Genomic DNA, 19,315 nt, shown 5'->3' with positions numbered 1-19,315 from the left:
ATCAACTTAACATGAATAACATGCAAAATTGCAGCTTTGTACTCACCTCTTTTAGTCACTTATGTCATAGAATTACACAGGTATACGCTGCATGGCCACAAACAGATGGATAATTCTTTTAAATATATCAGTCTTAAATTATATTTTAAAAACCACAAAATGTGGAGTTGCAAACTAAAGCTATAACAAAATTAGCTTTTAAAATTATTTTTAATGTATTAGTTTCTTAAATTATGTAGAAATCAAAAAGTGAAAGTACAAACCATTACAATAATGCTAGTTTTATAATCGCTCATGTTCTTACCTTTGTTGACATCTTCATTTCTTTATATGGCTTCAAATTACTGTCTAGTGTTCTTTCATTTCATTTTGTAGAAGTCTCTTGAAACTTTTCTGTAGAGTAAGTCTAGTGGTAATAATTTCCCTCAGCTTTGTTCATCTAAAAATGTTTTAATTTCTTACATTTGAAGGACAGATTTCTGTAGGATTTTTGGTTGGCAGCGTTTTTGTGGCTATTTTGTTTTGTTTTGTTTTTGTGGGTTTTTTTGTTTTTGCTTTCTCTAGCACTTGGGAGATTTTCACAGTCCAATGCCTTCTGGCCTTCAAAATGTCTCATGAGAAATCTGATAATGTTATTGCTGATCTCTTGTATATAAGTCACTTGTCTTGCTGCTTTTAAGATCCTCTTTTTGTCTTTATCTTTCAAAAGATTATAAAGTGTCTTAGTGTGGGTCTCTTTGATTTCATTTTGATGTGTTTTAAATTTTTTTAATGTTCATACTTGTATCTTTTTCATTTAAGAGGTTTTTAGCCATTATTTCTTTGAGTATTTTATTCCATTTTCTTTCTCTTCTTCTTCAGAGATTCCCACAATGCACGAGGTGGTCTGTTTGCTCTGTCCCACAGGATCTGTTCCCTTTTCTTCCATCTCTTTTCTTGTTTCCAAGACTCAATTTCCATTGTCTTATCTTCAAGTGCACTGATTCTCTTTTCTCCCTGCTCAAATACGCTTTGGAACCTGCATGACATAAGAAAATATGAAAGTCGTGTTAATAGAAGAGAGTAATTGTGGAAAAAAGAAAGAAAATCAATGATTTTCTTAGATAAAGAAGGGGAGCATTTTGCCCTACTTGGACCTAAGATTGAAATTGTTTACCATACTCAATTTGTACAAGCCTAATAATATATGAGATGATTGCTGGCCAGGAGTAGAGGCCCATGCCTATAATTCCAGTTCTTTGTGAGACTGAGGTAGGAGGGTTGCTTGAGGACAGGGGTTCAAGTATAGCCTGGGCAACATTACAAGGCCTTGCCACCCCATCCCCCACCCCAAAAAAGGATAATTACTTAGACTAATATAGTGTTACATAGAATAGTATGAGTCATACAGGAAAAGTGTCAAGTGCAAACAAAAGTAGAATTGCCAGCATTCTATAGTGTATCTTTTCTGCTTTAATAGTTGCCTTTATGTATTAGACGCATCTTCTTCCACACTAGTATGTCTTATATGAAAAGTCAAAAATTGAGTAAATGAATAAACAAATGGAGTGATATCTCAACTTTGGCACTTCCTATGTTCCACAGAAAGTTTTTGGGAGGAGACAATGGGGTTGTGACATCTGTCCTTAGCACCGCTGTACCTAACTCTGTGCAAAAAACCACAAACACACACAAAACCCAAAATAAAACATGGCTTTTGATCCATTAAGGCCTGGGCCTACACTCTGTCTCCACTGGCATCATTACTACCTACGTGAGTTTTATAAATTTTTTTTCAGCCTGTCTAATCTCAGTTTCCCCATACAAATAATGAAATGTCTTACCTCAGCTGTTATAATGTAATACCATAGATAGGGAATCAGGTTGCTTAAACAACACAAATTTCTTTTTACTCTTTGAAGATTGGGAAGTCCAAGATTGGGATGCAAGAATGGTTAGGTTCAGGTGAAGGCCCTCTTAATGAGTGGTTGATTGCCTTTATGCTGTATCCTCACATAGCACCAAAAAAAAAAAAAAAAAAAAAAAAAGGCTCGAGGGGCAGTGAGCAAGACATAATATCCTCTCCTGTCTCTTCTTATAAGGACCCTAATCCCAGCCTGATGACCTCACCCTCATGATCTCATCTTAATGTAAGTACCTCCTCAAAGTCCTATTTCCTAACAGCATTACATTAGGGGCTAAGGCTTTTATGTTAGTCCATTTTCACACTGCTGATAGAGAAGTACTCAAGACTAGGCAATTTATAAAAGAAAGAGGTTTATTGGACTTACAGTTCCACATGGCTGGAGAGGCCTCTCAATTATGGCAGAAGGCAAGGAGAAGCAAGTCACATCGTACAAGGATGGCGGCTGGCAAAAATAACTTGTGCAGGGAAACTCTCATTTTAAAACCATCAGATCTCGTAAGACTCATTCACAAGAACAGTGCAGGAAAGACCTGCCTCCATAATTCAATCATCTCCCACCACGTTCTTCCCACAACATGTAGGAATTGTGGGAGTTACAATTCAAGATGAGATTTGGGTGAGGAAACAGCCTGGCCTCTCCCAAATCTCATGTCCTCACATTTCAAAACAAATCATGCCTTCCTAACAGTCCTCCAAAGTCTTAACTCATTTCAGCATTAACTCAAAACTCCACAGTCCAACATCTCATCTGAGACAAGGCAAGTCTCTTTCATCTATGAGCCTGTAAAATCAAAAGCAAGTTAGTTACTTCCTATATACAATGGGGGTATGAGCATTGGGTAAATAGAGTCATTCCAAATGGGAGAAGTTGGTCAAAACAAAGAGGCTACAGGCCCCATGCAAGTCCAAAATCCAAGAGGACAGTCAAATCTTAAAGCTCCAAAATAATCTCCTTTGACTCTATGTCTGGTATCCAGGTCAAACTGATGCAAGAGGTGGGTTCCCATGGTCTTGGGCAGCTCTGCCCCTGTAGCTCTGCAGGGTACAGCCTCCCTCTTGGCTGCTTTCATGGGCTGGTGTTGAGTGTCTACAGCTTTTCCAGGCATGTGGTGCAAGCTGTCAGTAGATCTACCTTTCTGGGGTCTGGAGGATTGTGGCCCTCTACTTACAGCTCCACTAGGTGGTACCCCAGTAGGGACTCTGTACGGGGGAATATGACCCCACATTTCCCTTCTGCAATGCCCTAGCAGAGGTTCTCCATGATTGCCCTGCCCCTGCAGCAAACTACTGCCTGGCCATCCGGTCATTTCCATATATCTCCTGAAATCTAGGTGAAGGTTCCCAAACCCCAATTCTGATATTCTGTGTACTTGCAGGCTCAACACCACATGGAAGCTGCCAAGCCTTGGAGCTTGCACTCTCAGAAACCACAGGCCAAGCTCTATGTTGGTCCCTTTCAGCCACAGCTGGAGTGGCTGAGACACAGGGAACCAAGTCCCTAGGCTGCACATAGCATGGGGACACTGGGTACGATCCAGGAAACCCTGTTTTCTTTCTAGGCCTCCAGGCCTGTTATGGGAGGGGCTGCCATGAACACCTCTGACATTCCCTGGAGAACTTTTCCCTATTGTCTTGGGGATTAACAGTCAGCTCCTTGTTACTTATGCAGATTTCTGCAGGAGACTTGAATTTTCTCTTAAGAAAATGGGATTTTGTTTTCTATCACATTGTTAGGCTGCAAGTTTTTCAAACTTTTATGCTCTGCTTCCAAACTTTTAAGCTCTGTTTCCCTTACAAAACTCAATGCCTTTAACAGTGTCCAAGTCGCCTCTTCAATGTTTTGCTGCTTAGAAATTTATTCTGCCAGATCCCCTAAATCCCCATCTCTCTCAAGTTCAAAGTTCCACAAATCTAGAGTAGGGGCAAAATGCCACCAGTCTCTTTGCTAAAACACGACAAGAGTCACTTTCACTCCAGTTCTCAATAAGTTCCTCATCTCCATCTGAGACCACCTCAGCCTGGACCTCATTGTTCATATCACTATGGGCATTTTTTGTCAAAGCCATTCAACAAGTCTTTGGGGAGTTCCAAACTTTCCCACGTGTTTCTGCCCTCCAAAATGTTCTGACTTCTGCCTCTTACCCAGTTTCAAAGTTGCTTCACATTTTCAGGTATCTTTTCAGCAACCCTCTACTGATAACAAATTAATGTATTAGACTGTTTTCATGCTGCAGATAAAGACATACCTGAGACTGGGCAATTTACAAAAGAAAGAGGTTTATTGAACTTACAGTTCCGCATGGCTAGCGAGACCTCACAATTATGGTTGAAGGCAAGGAGAAGCAAGTCACAACATATGTGGATGGCAGCAGGCAAAGAAAGAGCTTCTTCAGAGAAATTCCCATTTTTAAAACCATCAGATCTTGTGAGACTCATTCACTATCATGAAAACAGCACAGGAAAGACCCATCCCCATAATTCAGTCCCCTCCCACCCGGTTTCTTCCACAATGTGGGAATTGTGGCAGTTACAGTTCAATATGAGATTTGGGTGGGGACACAGCCAAACCACCTCAGTCTTCAATATATGAACTTTGTGGAGGACACAAATATTCAGTCCATTAAATAGTGATAATATTATATTTTAATGCAATATAATTATATTACAAAATATAATACATAATATGGGATTTTAGTAAAGATTAAATGAGACAATGCTTGTCAGTCACTTAGCCTGGTGACGAGTGCACATAAAAATCATTTAACTACTATTTTTCTCATTGTTATAAATAGTAGTAGCAGTAGTTCTGTGAATGCTTTGTAATCACTTAATCATTTTAGACCTGTAAGGCATTATGTAGTTACTTACAGTGCAGTGTTCCTATGGCCTAAGTTATATATGATCTTCCACGCTAACTAGCAAATCACTTCCTATGATCTTTTCAGTGCTGACCATACAGGCATATTATATTATATACTGGTTAATTTATAGATTTATAATTTAGTTATGGGGATAAGCAGGTTGGTATAACAAACCAGCTCCACTTTGTTCACAGACATAAAGTTTTGAGGTGAGGGTTGGGGAGTAAAGCAAATGAAGTTTAGCAAACATCAGTTACCAAATTCCTAAGCAAGCTGAAGGTTATAATCTGCTCAAGACATTTTCCACCCACCACCAATTAAGGTGCACTGCTTTGACCTCTAAATGGGAAGTCAAATTGACAAAGCGTCACCCTAGAAGAACAGAAAGCCATGGAGATAAATTAGCTTTGTCTGACCGCTGCATTAGCCTCACAAAAGTTGTTAAAATGTTTCTGGAGTTAGCAGAAACTTCCACTGACCTAACCAGTGAACCCAAATCCAAAAAAACCTCCTAATCTGCTGAACCCTGAACCTTAAGTATATGTGTGATATTTTTTTTTGTTTTTTTGTTTTTTTTTGTTTTTTAATAATTGCTTTTAATACAATCATAAAGATTTAAAAAATAAATATTAAAAATAATTCCCTAATTCAGATAGTGGTAGCTTAGTTTACATATTTTCTAATTTAATGGAGAACTATATCAGAATACTTTAAAATGCACAAACATTAGACTGTGAGTAAATAGGAAAATAAGCTAATCTTTTTAAATTTTCCCATAGATCTTCCACAAATAGGTGGATAACCAAAGTGAATAGGGGCAGAGCTAGCCTTAAAAGCCAAATATTCAAACACCACATGTTCCCACTTATAAGTAGGAGCTGAACAATAAGAACACATGAACACAGGGAGGGGAGCAACACCCACTGGGGCCTTGGGGAAGGGGTGGTGCGAGAGAGAGCATCAGGTACAACAGCTAATACATGCTGGGCTTAATACCTAGGTGATGGGTTGATAGGTGCAGCAAACCACCATGGCACACGTTTACCTGTGTAACAAACCTGCACATCCTGTACATGTATTCTGGAACTTAAAAAAATAAAAAGCATGAAATTTAAAAACCCAAATACCCCTTATCTTTATAATATAAAGATTTCTACTGAGGGAACGTTTGTCAAAGCTACCTATAATATACTTCTAATGTTTTTCTTAGTGCTTTGGAGAATGTTAAGCCTTTTCCTGGTTTAAAGATTATTAAATAATATACAAGTCCACTGGAATGAGAAAAAGTTAGCAATTCAGTTTTCACTGGGTAAAATTTGAGCATGATTGAATTTTCAATAATGTCCATGAGCCAAAAGCTGCCACAAAAGCAATTAATAAGTTCTGGAAGAATAATAGTAAAAACATGAAAAAGGAAAGAAGTATTGAAAAAGAAGGTTAGAAATGGAAATGTTTACTAGGACACATTTAAAATCAGTTTGAAAGCAGAGTTTTAACCATTGTGAGTAGATGTAGGCTGTTGTATAACTGGTTCCATTGACATACTGTGACCAGGCAAAGATAAAGAATGTAACTCAGGAATTTTGGAGACCTTAATGACACCTACTGTGAAGCTGAAATTGCCATCTTCAGAGGTGACAGGATCAAGAAAATGTAAATAAAAGTTGTTATAATAGAGTTATTGAGTTAACATTATCAGGAGATGGTTACTATGATACTGGTGGTATTTTTCAAAATAACCAAACTAATATCATATTAGTAGACATTAATAAATATTTGATTATTAATAAATATTTGATTATTGGCTTATGTGGAATTTAATAAGAGAAATGACCATCAGTTTGGAGAATAATCTGGGGGGGCCTGCAAAATCCTCAGTTTAAAATCAGTTCTGCTATGGACTTAGTAACCTACAAAAGACCCTCATTCCTTATTTGTAAGGCAAACAGTTTGGACTCCAAGGTATCTAAGAATTTTTTTTTTTTAACTTTATTTTGGGCATGAGGTCCTTCTTAAACTTGGGGTGGCCACTAGAGAGAAAGAAGATTTCACAAGGAAGGTGTGTGTATGTATTTTGCTCTAGAAAAGATGTTAATCTTATATAGAAACAAAGAAAATGTTTAATTCTAGACATAGGAGAAAGATTTTAAACATTCACATTAGGGTAATCAACACTAGTAAATAAAAAAAAAAGTACCAAGAGCAGCATCTGCCACAAAAGAGCAAACTCGGATCTTTGCTGGTCCTTTCTTACATATAGCAATGTTTATGGTATATGTTATCAGAGGAAAAATTACATTCAATCTAAAAAATTATTATTTACAATGATATATTAGATCAAGTATGTGGAGGTCATGGTTAAAACTATGTAATTTGGGGCTAAACTGCTTTTGTTTAAATTGGAGTTCTGCTAATTACTATGTGAAGCTGGGCTAGTTATTTAACCTATTAATTGTTTGATTTCCTCATTATTAAATGAAGCATATATCTACTATGCAACAGTGATCCCACTTAAAGATAATATCCACAGATAAATGAAAAAAGTCTCAGTAAATATATATTCATATAAAAATGTCTGACACAACATTTTACTCTGGCTTTATTCATAATCACCAAAAAAAAAAAAAAAATCCAAATATCCATTACTTTGTGAGTGGGAAAACAAACTCTGGTGCATGCATCCATATGCTGTGATATTATTCAAGAATTCCTTTAAAAATGAATTACCGATAACATCCAAGGAGGTTTTCATTGATAACAGCATGGATAAATACCAAAAGCATTATGCAGATGAAAAAAGTCTAAAAAGGCTATACGTTGTACAATTCCATCTATATGGTATTATGGAAAAAGCGAAAGCAGAAGGACACAAAGCAAATCAGTGGTTATGACGAGCTCTAAAAGAGGAGAAAGGATTAATGCCAAAGAGATATCGGATAACTTTTTGGGGTAAAGAGACTGCTGACTGGACTGAGATTACATGACTTTATGAATTTGCCAAAGGTCATAAAACTGTACCCCAACAAAGTGTGACTTGTATGGCAATGAATTATGCTTCAAAACACCCGGAAAAAGAGAGACATGGTAGACCTACTTCATCAGGTAGTTGTGAGTATTAAGATAATGCGTATAAAAATACTGTCAATAGTACCTGACATTAAGCACTCAACAAATGCTATCACAAATCCTTCATAATCATAATGGTTAATATTTTTCAAGTGAAAATTATTTCAAAATAAAAAGCCACTCTTTGATTATGTCTTATGAAAATGAAGGGTATTTTGTTTCCTAATAGGTTAGTTTACAGTGAGACCAACCTATTGCTAACACAGTAGAGATAATCACAATACTTTCAGGGCTGTGATCCCAAGACACATTTCCTTATTGAGGCTGTACATGAGTTTTAGTAACAAATGAGATAATCATGAGAAGAAATTAAATGACAAAGAATGTTGCTTGCTTCTCAGGGACAATCTTTCTTTTAGGGTCCCCAAGCCACTAGCCCAGAGACCAAGATAAGGACACTTTCTTCATTTTGCCAGGGCTTTGATTTCTTTTGCTTCTATTGCTCACCACCTATCAGCTGCCATCTTCAGTAGAAACCTATACTATGTGTAGTAGACATGAGATTGCCTACCCTACATCTGTGTCTCATGCCTTCCAGTTATAGCCCAGTCTTCACATCTGCCTAGTTTTGGCAAGAATCTTGATTTGCTAAGCCAATTAAATTCATCTATTTTACTCAGTGCATGGTTCAGAGGTGAGTGATAATTTGATATTCCCCTGGTCATAGGTAAGGATCAGAGAAAAGTGTAGCAATTTTTCAGTAGTTCAGAGGAAGCTAGAAGGTCTCTGTTTCTGGGCATTGATATGTACAAGGATAGACCCTGCAAATGCCACTATAAGGGAAGTCAGCTGTGAGATGAAGGCCAGCCTGACCGCAGTCTTTAGTATTTCAGTGGCTGAAACTTACTTTGTTGCTTAAGCCATTTGGAGTGATCATGATGATGATGATGATCATTATTTTACAGGTAACTAAACATCTGAACCAATACATTTATTTTTCCTTTTACTATTTCAATTTTCCATACCCATTGAAGTTCACAAAGAGCTCAAACCCAAGTAATCTGATAAATTACATACATTAAGCTCTTAGTGACATTTAATACATAGATTATTACAAATAAACTTATACATTTTTAATAGACCACTTAGAAATCTTAGACTTTTTCAATGTAAATTTCATAAAATTTGACAGATTTTATAAAAATATTTTTAAAAAGCCATTAAAATGTCTACACATACTATATTATACATTTTTTTCTGCCTATTGCCCATCACAATTTCAAAATAGTAACACACATGTAGTTCTCCACATCTGCTTTCTGATATCAAATACATGTTTGAAGGAGTTAAACGTATATAACTTTGGTTCATAAAAATAATTCCTTACATTTTTATTAAGGATGCCCAAACTGAGCGAAATTCTGATCTAATTTTGCTTAAAATTTTTAGCACAAATTCCAGTTTCTTGGGGTTTTTCTCGAGTGGAGATAAAAAGTTCTCTTCATTAATAAAAATAAAATGTATTATTAACAATAAATTAAGTGTCCTAGGATATCCCAGATATTTTTTTCTTTTTTTTACATCCTATCACTTCTGAATTTTCAGCAAGACCTCTGTATTTGCAAAACTTTCTTTCCTCTGACCTTACTTATACTTGAAATCTTACCATTGGAACATTTTCTCAACTAGTGTGAATACTTTTTCATTAGAAAGCTAAAATACCCCATGAAACAGTTAGCACTTGGCTTTTTTTTTTTTTTTACTAGTTTTTAAAATGCAGTGCTAATGAATTTATCAGTTATTTCCTTAGATTAAGTGTTAAGTAATTAAGGACAAGTGAAGACACTGAACATTTGCTGAAACAGAAAAAAGGGGAAGAACAAACATAGATGCTCACAGTGAATAAGCAAGTTAGGGAAAATAGTAAAAGAAAAGAGTCAAGGCAAATACTCGGCCTCCTGGGTTTTCATCCTTCATCCTTGGGAAAATCTTGCTTCCCTGTCAGAGGAACCCACCAGGGGACCTCCAGGGAATCTCACCAAGTGATTAGTGTTTTAGGAATAGAAAAGAAAGGTGTGATACCTTTTCTTACCATTATAGGAGTTACAACTCATACTCCTAAAACGAAAGACAGGTTAACAAGAGAAAAGTGTAATAGATGTAATTAACCAAAGTTTTACATGACATGGGGGCTTTCAGAAGTTAAGACCCAGAGAAAATTGTCTATTTTTGTGATTAGGTTTGATGAAGAATGGACATCCATGTAGGAATACAATTGAAAAAAATAAATGATCTAATGGTGACAGGCTACATGAAGACATTCTGCAAGGCCTCTTTTCAGATTTTGCTTGGTCTTTCTGTGTGGCATTCCTTCCTCTTGGGTATATGGCAGGACTCTGCCTAGAATAAAGATCCTATGACCTACCATTAGACAAGGGAGCTCGGAGAATTTCTTTGTAGCCAGCTTTTACACAGAAAGTTGGGAGACGTGATGCTTCTACCTCAGCCTTCTGAGTACCTGGGACTACAGGCATACACCATCATGCCTGGCTAATTTTTAATTTTTTTTAAATGGAAATAGAGTCTCACTTTACCCAGCCTGGTCTTGAACTCCTGGGCTCAAGTGATCTTCCCACTTGGACTGCCAAAGTGCTGATATTACAGGCGTGAGCCACTGTGCCCAGCCGCAGTATCTTTCTGTTTATAAAGTACTCAGCATGTCAAAGCATGATACTTGGGTATCACTTTCTGAACCCCAGCAATGTGCAAGATATAGTGTGTGCAAAACAGGAAGACTGAATCCTTGCCTTCAAAAAATTAGTTGTCAAAAAAAAAAAACTACAAATAAGAAACCAAATATATAGATCAGAAGTAAATTATACAAACTACCAAAAGAGGAGAGAGAGGAGAACCAGAAGATATCCTAAAGTTGAGCTAGTCCAGTGGTTCTCAATCTATGTACAATTCCAGCATTGATAAATACAAATATACACTTTCACTTAAGATTTGAAATTCAAATGTTGCTAGAATAAATCAAACAAAGAGACTCTTCCCTGCTTTATTTCTACCATACACAAACTTTCCTGAAATTCTCATATTACAACTCTCCGGTTCCACGGCATTTCCTCTATCCCTAATTTCAGAATAATCAATATGATTCTACTATATCATTTTCAATTTAAAGAAAAGAAAAAAAAACAGGCCATGGACCCAACTGCATAACTGTAAAAGATATACCCAAGATCATGTAGATAGCAAGATAAAGAACAGGAAATAAATCCTGTTTTCCTGATTGCCATATAGTTAACTTCTAGGTTGTGAGTAACAGACAGAACTACGAAAACATTCTAAGAAGTGAAAGACAGACTGATTAGGAGTACCCCCGAGTTAGACCTCCTGGTTCACATCAGGGTAACTCATGGCTGTTGTGGAACATCAGGTAAGTAAGTAATTCCTAAGTTCTAAGGGCACAGAGTAAACAAAGATCAGACGTGGACAGATTTGAGAAGTCTTCTTTAAATGTCTATGTCAGGATCTCTTACATTTTCCTAATTACCTAATTCAGTTGAAGTCAAAATAAGTATAATTTGTGATTACAATGGTAGAAATAAAGAATTTGGTATTAATAGATATTTTATTCAATCTTAAGTTTATTAAGATATAAAAATATTTTTTTCTGACCACTTAAGATCCCATTATATTAAGGACTTCAATAATTCAGACATGAACATTAGAGGCGTCAGTAGCTAATAATTATTCATTTGAACCTTATTTGGCATATGGTCTAAATTCATGCACAGGGTCCCTCTGCTGAAGTCATTGTTCCATTTTCATTTGTCATTTACTCCATCCTATAGACTGCATGAACATCAAAGTCAAAGTAGATCAAGCAGTGCTGCTAAAAACAAATGAACATAGTTGTGTGTGGATTTCAGATGTTAGGTTAGAGAAAGGGAAAATGTAAGGTTGAAAGAACATGCAGAATGGGAAAATCTGTTAAAAAGAATAACGTTTCTGTTCAAATAATCCTTTAGTTGTCTAGGTTTTTTTGTTTGTTTGTTTTGACTATGAAATTTCCAAAGTATATAACAAACAGCTGATTATATGCTTGACTGTACAGAGCTCTATGACTGAAGAAATTGAGGGTGTGAAGTTTCTGTTCTCTGGAGGCTGGAGATGCAGGGTGATTAGTTGTGACATTTTGAAGGGTGTGAATGGATTTAGAAGAAGAATATAATAGACACAGATTGCATTTTGGGTTAGCTGCCAAATGGTTACAAAATCAAGAACCATCAACCAATTTATTTATCTTTCATTCTTCTAGAGATCAAACAAGAGTAGGAATATTGCACTAATTTGTTTAAAGGGTGATTGACATTAGATATTTTAAATAGATATCACAATTTCAGGGTGGACCATGACTTCACTCAAATGTAGACCTTGTAACTAAATGAGAAACTGATATTTTGTCTGTAATTTGGATATTTTGTGTTTCCCAACATTTGGGATAGTAGATGTCATGTGTAACCAAAATAAAATTGACTAGATACTTGGATGTTTTAAAGATTAGATTTTTCTCCCAACTGAAAGTCTTATTTTGATTACATATCACAAAATAAGTATGTTGCTTGGTAGCTCAGGTATGCGAAGTAGCACTGACTCATTGAAAGATTTAGCAATAGATCCCAGAAGCCCTATTCTTAATTATTTACAAAACTGAAGCAATTTGAAAACACTTGATTTCCTGTTAAATCAAAATCCTCCTGGCATCTAGAGATTTTCTAATCTGTTTGAGTTTCTTGTTTTGGCCCACATAATTGACTCAGCAGCTCTCTTCTTAACTTCAGTTCCCCAGGTGAGTACTATGGTTTCTCCACCTAATTTGGCCAACTTTCTAAGCTGCCAGCTGGTACCTAGCCTGGCCCTAAGAGCCTGACCACGGTGGTCACTATTCAACAGAAATAAGAGAACTCTGTGATTCTGATGCATGGAGACAAAACAGGATGACACATTATTATATGGGAGCACTGCCAAAAACTAGCATTGTACAATGACAAAAGTGAACAAACATCTCTTTCTTCCACGGAACCTAAGTAACTGCTTCTCCTTATCAATTATGGCCTTAGTCCTACACTGCACCTACCATTCCTAAATAAAAAATTGATGTACCTAATCATAAAATTACCCTTGTCTTTGGTTCGGATGCTATCAGAAAACAAGACCTAATTCTTTGGTCCATTCTCAAAATCACCTAACACCAAATTTTATAACAAATTCCTCCAGACACTGAGGAATTTATAATTATGCTGTGACTACTGAAGCAGCCATCTTTAGCTCAGTGCAGTTTTGAAGGTCTACAATCTAGACTGGAAAGCAATAAAAAATGAAATTTAAAACTGTTTGGTGATTCAACTCTTATATAACAAGGCATCAAGAAAGGTATGTGACTAAAGTTCTGGTAAGCACTGTTTCACTACAGATTATCCATTTCATTACTCACACAAGAAATGCAAAAATAAGCTATCTAGGTATAGTAAATGAAACAAATGGTTGCTATATTTGTGAAGAATGGAGTAGATGTAATTTATAGATTTACATATAAATAACTTCTTCCATGTCAGGAGGATTCTATGTAGATAATTAACTACTTATTTATGGAATAATAAATCTTCACTTAGACTTTGTACTTAAATTTGGGAGAATCTCTTCCAGATGGTGGCATTTCCTATGATAGTCATGGGTTCATAAAACACCCACCAGAAGAGCTGGATTAAAATGAAATATGGTTCACACAACCATGTGGTTATTTTGCCAGGACAAAACAAAAATTATTGTGAAACTTCTTCGATGACAAATAAGAGACCTCATAACAGGAGAAAGCCAATGAGAAACAATTTTAATAAAATCTTTAGTAATATTTCCTCTTTCTAAAAAATAGACCTGTTTTAAGCTATACAAAGTCTAAGTATCATAAATATTATAATTCTTAGTCCTGATAATCTGGATTATAAATGATACTGACTGGCCTGAGGAAAACTCAACATTATTCAGTTATGATTTTGTTGTTCCAAAATAAGAGACCAATATATATTCAAATAGATAACAAAAAGTATAAGAGATATTCAAGGTAATTCTTGGCACAGGCATACTTCTCTACCAAAAAGAATCTTTATTGCTGACTTATATTTACTGATTCTGTCATGTACTTGTCAAATTCTTTCTGAAAGCCCAATGAGAACCCAATAGGTGAGGTTACAGAGTTCAGTCTAGAAGGAAAGTCATTTTGTCAGTTCTAATAGTGAGCATGCTTCTTAACTTATATAGGCTTTCTCAGCTTCCTCCTAAGCAAGTGTCCCATGGACGTCCCAGTGGAGGCCCAGCTGAGATAGGAGAGGTCACATAATGGGGAGACACCAACAATTGTAAATTAGAAACCATTCAGGCTCACACTGCCACTACCACATTAGACAATTTGTAAAAAGTTGTTCTACTCAGTGCAAAAGGTCACTTGCATATGCTTCTGGAGATACAAAACAAGAGCATTTCCACAGAAAATGAAGATTATCAGCCTCCGCTGTAGAATGAAAATTCCAGGATTGTTTTCTTAAGCCAGCCATCAAGTGATAGTTATTAAAAACTTCCTTAAATCACCAAAAAACTCCCACTTCTGATTATCAGCCTGGATCAGAGAATAGTGCTTATAAACCAATTGATCCAAATGAATTACCTAATCATGCCTTTTAATTATAAGAACAACTCCAAAATTGAGGCAGAGCCAAGTTCAATATTTTTGCCTAAGGGAATACAAGGAAATAGTTGACTTGAGATTTGAAACCAGAGATCACACTCTTTAATGTTATGTTTTGTGATATTTCAAGGGAGTATGATTAAGATTGATGGATAAAATTTACACAGAGATACATTTCAATTCAAAATAAAATGTACTTTTAGTAAATTATAGTGCTACATTAATTGAGCATAGATTTTTGATGTCACAGTTTTATATCCTTAGGTTTTAGGTCCTGAGAGTATTAAAGCAGAAATTAGTCATTTCTCACAAACGGTGTACGTGAACCTGAGCTGTGTTATCAACGATGATAAATTATTGCAGCACTTAAAGGTTAAAACTCTCTGGAAGATGGAAGAATAGAAGATCTCCTGGCATCATTTCCCGCCACAAAAGTAAAAGTTAAAATTACTCAAAGACAAGAATACCACCCTGAATTCATGAGAACTCAGGAGAGAAGTAGAGAAATTCAATGGGAGCACAGAATCAAGAGAAGCCAGAATTAGTAAGAGGAATTGTCATTTCAAATTGCACCACTTTCTCTCCCAAGCTGGCATAATGATGCTAACATAATTTTTGTAGACCTAAGGTTTCTGAGGTGGGAGAAGAAAATTGGAGGTGGATGCTCAGTATCCCCACCAGTTTGGGAATCTTTGTGAGAAGCCCACTTCAAGTCTCATTCCACAAGAACCATTATGAGTGCTGGAGGGCTGGACCACCCAGGGTAAAGTGGGGACTAAAAGCGATGATCACAGCAACTGGTGTGTGGATCTTAGTGACTGCTCTGTGTCCCTGTCAGCCATCCTAAAGAGACTGGTAGCTGCCATAGTTCTTCATGGAGCATGATTTCAGGAAGACCTGAATTCCTGGCCAGATTTTCCACAAAGCCTGGTTGCTCATGTGGAAACTATCTCCGAAATAGAAACAACTAAAAAATTTGCAATTGAGTTTCAGCACTTGCATAACTATTCACCAGATGATGAGGAAACAATGGCAAGGCAGCATTCAAGTTCTGGTTCTTACCATAACTTCCCCTAGGCAAGAAACAACAGTAGCACTACTGTGTAATTTTAGTGCAGCATTTAAGTTCTAATTCTCACTATATATCTTACTGAGCCTGAAAACAACAGCAGGCCAGCAATTAAGTTCTAATATTAAGTAGTCAAAGCCTAACTCCATGAAAAAAAATGAGTGCAAAAGCTGAAAATGGTGTCTTTCTCCTCAAAATTGCAGGTATCAATGTGAAAATGCACGGATGGTGAAAAATAAGGGAAATATGATATCACCAAAAGAAACCAACCAAGGTCCAGTAATTGACCTATAAACATTAATGATATATGAAATGTCTAACAAATTTCAGAATAATACTTTTGAAGAACTTCAGAAAATCACAATATATGAATAACACTAAAAAAATGTGGAAAACAATCCAGGAACAATCGAAACTTGAAAAATAGAAACAATGTAAACAACCAAATAGAAATTTTAGAAATAAAGAATACAATATCTGATCTGAAAAATGCCTTAAAAAGTTTTAATAGGGCTGGGTGCAGTGGCTCATGCCTGTAATCTCAGCACGTTGGGAGGCGGAGGTGGGTGGATCATGAGGTCAGGAGATCAAGACCATCCTGGCTAACACGGTGAAACCCTGTCTCTACTAAAAACACACACAAAAAATTAGCCAGGCGTGGTGGTGGGTGCCTATAGTCCCAGCTACTCAGGATGCTGAGACAGGAGAATGGCATGAACCTGGGAGGCAGAGCTTGCAGTGGGTCAAGTGCCACTGTACTCCAGCCCAGACAACAGAGCAAGACTCCGTCTCAAAAAAAAAGAAAAAGTTTCAACACCATATTTGATCAAGTAGAAGAAAGAATCAGAACAAAGAACACATGAAATAACCCAATCAGCAGAGCAAAGAGAAAAAAAGAGTAAATAAGACCTATATGAATTATGGGACACCAACCTCTGCATAATAGGAGTTCCCAAAGGAGATAAGAAAAAGGCTTAAAAAGCATATTTAAGAAAATAAATGGCTGAAAAATTCCCAAATCTGGAGGAAGATAACAGCAGCTAAATAAAGCTCATAGGTCACCAAAAATCAAAGACAATAAAAAATATTTATAGCAGCAAGATAAACATACCGCATTTAAAAGAGCCCAAATATGGCTTTTAGCAGACTTCTCCGCAGAAACAATGTTAGACCAGGAGAGAGTGGTATCATATATCTAAAATGCTGAAGGCAAACTACAAATAAACTGCCCAGTTTATTTGTACCCAGAAATAATGTACCCAAAAAATCTATCTTTCCAACATGAAAAACAGATAAAGGCTCTTGGACAAACAAAATCTGAAGGAGTTCATCAACACCAGTCCTATCTTAGAAATGGTAAATGGAGTTTTACAATATGAAAGAAAAGAATGCTAGGCCGGGCGCGGTGGCTCAAGCCTGTAATCCCAGCACTTTGGGAGGCCGAGACGGGTGGATCACGAGGTCAGGAGATGGAGACTATCCTGGCTAACACGGTGAAACCCCGTCTCTACTAAAAAATACAAAAAACTAGCAGGGCGAGGTGGCGGGCGCCTGTAGTCCCAGCTACTCGGGAGGCTGAGGCAGGAGAATGGCGTGAACCCGGGAGGCGGAGCTTGCAGTGAGCTGAGATCCGGCCACTGCACTCCAGCCTGGGCGACAGAGCGAGACTCCGTCTCAAAAAAAAAAAAAAAAAAAAAAAAAAAAAAGAATGCTAACATGTAACAAGAAAACATCTGAAGGTATAAAACTCAATGGTAAACATAATACAAATTGTAAAAACGCTAATACTGTAATTGTGGTATATACATTACGTCTTAAGTATGAAGACCAAAAGACAAAACTATTAAAGACAATACTTAATTGGTTAAGAGAAGGGCATTATTTAAAAATTATATATTTTTCACTTTTCTTTGTGATAAAAGTTGTCATTATGAGGTCCAAATATATGTTATAACTACAAGAAATTTTTATAAACCTTGTAGTAATTACAGAGCAAAAGCCAGTAATAGGCACACGTAGTAAATGGTGTAGAAGAATTAAAACATACAAATAGAGGAAATCACTTAACTGCAAAAAGGCAGGGAAGAAAAAGAAAGTACCTACAAAACAACCAGAAAATAAGTAACAAATGGCAGTACTAAATCATTACCTTTTAATAACAACCTTTAATGCAAATGAATTAAATTCTCTAATTACAAGAAACAAAGTAGCTGAATTGATTGAGACAAAACAAAATAAACAAGATCCAATTGTATGTTGTCTAGAAGAAATTTATTTCACCTAAAAGGACACATATTGGGTGAAAGTGAAGGAAAAGAAAAAGGTATTCCATGCAAATGGAAACCAAAAAGGAATAGGAGTATAGTAGATATAATAGACATTAAGCTAAGAAAGGTATTTTTAAAAAGAACAGGCCATTATCTCATGATAAAGAAAGCAGTATACCAAGAGGATATAACAATTTAAAATATATGTATACTCAACACTGAGATGCTTAATATGTAAAACAAATACTAAGGGACCTAACTGTAGAGACTGAATATAACACAATAAAAGTAGGGGATTTCAACACCTCACTTTCAGCAATAGACAAATGATTCAGACACATCAACGAGAAATATCTGTTAAACTGCATTCTAGACCAAATGGATCTAACAGATGATTACAGAACATTCCATCTAACAGCTGCAGAATATGCATTTTTCTCAGTAACACATAGAATATTCTCCCTATAGTCCGTATATTGAGTCATAAAATAAGTCAGTAAATTTTAAAATATTTAAATTATATCAGGTATCTTATATGACCACAATAAGATAAAACACAAACTCAGTAACCACTCAGTAACAGAAGGAATATTGGAAACTAAACAAATTTATGGATATTAAACAACATGCTCATGAACAACAGATGAATCAATGAAGAATTTTAAAGGTAAATTTTAAAACTTCCTTAAAATAAATGAAAATAAAAACACAACATACAGAAACCACTGTGATACAAAAAAAGCGGGTTTTTAAAAAAATTTTATTTACTTTATTTATATTGACACTTATTAGATGTACTTTTTTGGGTACATGCGATAATTGAATTTTTTTTCTTTATTATACTTTATGTTCTAGGGTACATGTGCACAACGTGCAGGTTTGTTACATATGTACACATGTGCCATGTTGGTGTGCTGCACCCATTAACTCGTCATTTACATTAGGTATATCTCCTAATGATATCACTCCACCCTGCCCCCACCCCACAACAGGCCCCAGTGTGTGATGTTCCCCTTCCTGTGTCCAAGTGATCTCATTGTTCAATTCCCACCTATGAGTGAGAACATGCGGTGTTTGGTTTTCTGTTCTTGCGATAGTTTGCTGAGAATGATGGTTTCCAGCTGCATCCATGTCCCTACAAAGGACACGAACTATCCTTTTTTTATGACTGCATAGTATTCCATGGTGTATACATGCCACATTTTCTTAATACAGTCTGTCATTGATGGACATTTGGGTTGGTTCCAGGTCTTTGCTATTGTGAATAGTGCCACAATAAACACACATGTGCATGTGTCTTTATAGCAGCATGATTTATAATCCTTTGGGTATATACCCAGTAATAGGATGGCTGGGTCAAATGGTATTTCTAGTTCTAGATCCTTGAGGAATCGCCAC

The 19,315-nt window shown here is 36.2% G+C and overlaps 1 long non-coding RNA gene across 2 annotated transcripts in view; it reads right to left on the bottom strand.

The window, feature by feature from the left end:
* LOC105465346 (uncharacterized) overlaps window positions 1-19,315 on the bottom strand; it is a 182,125-nt gene that overhangs the window by 51,821 nt on the left and 110,989 nt on the right. For both annotated transcript variants that reach the window (XR_011611947.1, XR_011611948.1), the window contains one exon: window positions 305-1,018. This is a non-coding gene — a long non-coding RNA (uncharacterized lncRNA). The remainder of the gene's footprint in view (window positions 1-304; window positions 1,019-19,315) is intronic.

The sequence above is a fragment of the Macaca nemestrina genome, chromosome 13, assembly GCF_043159975.1.
Source record: "Macaca nemestrina isolate mMacNem1 chromosome 13, mMacNem.hap1, whole genome shotgun sequence".
Taxonomy (NCBI): Eukaryota; Metazoa; Chordata; class Mammalia; order Primates; family Cercopithecidae; genus Macaca; species Macaca nemestrina.
This window is presented reverse-complemented; position numbering and strand designations above follow the sequence as displayed.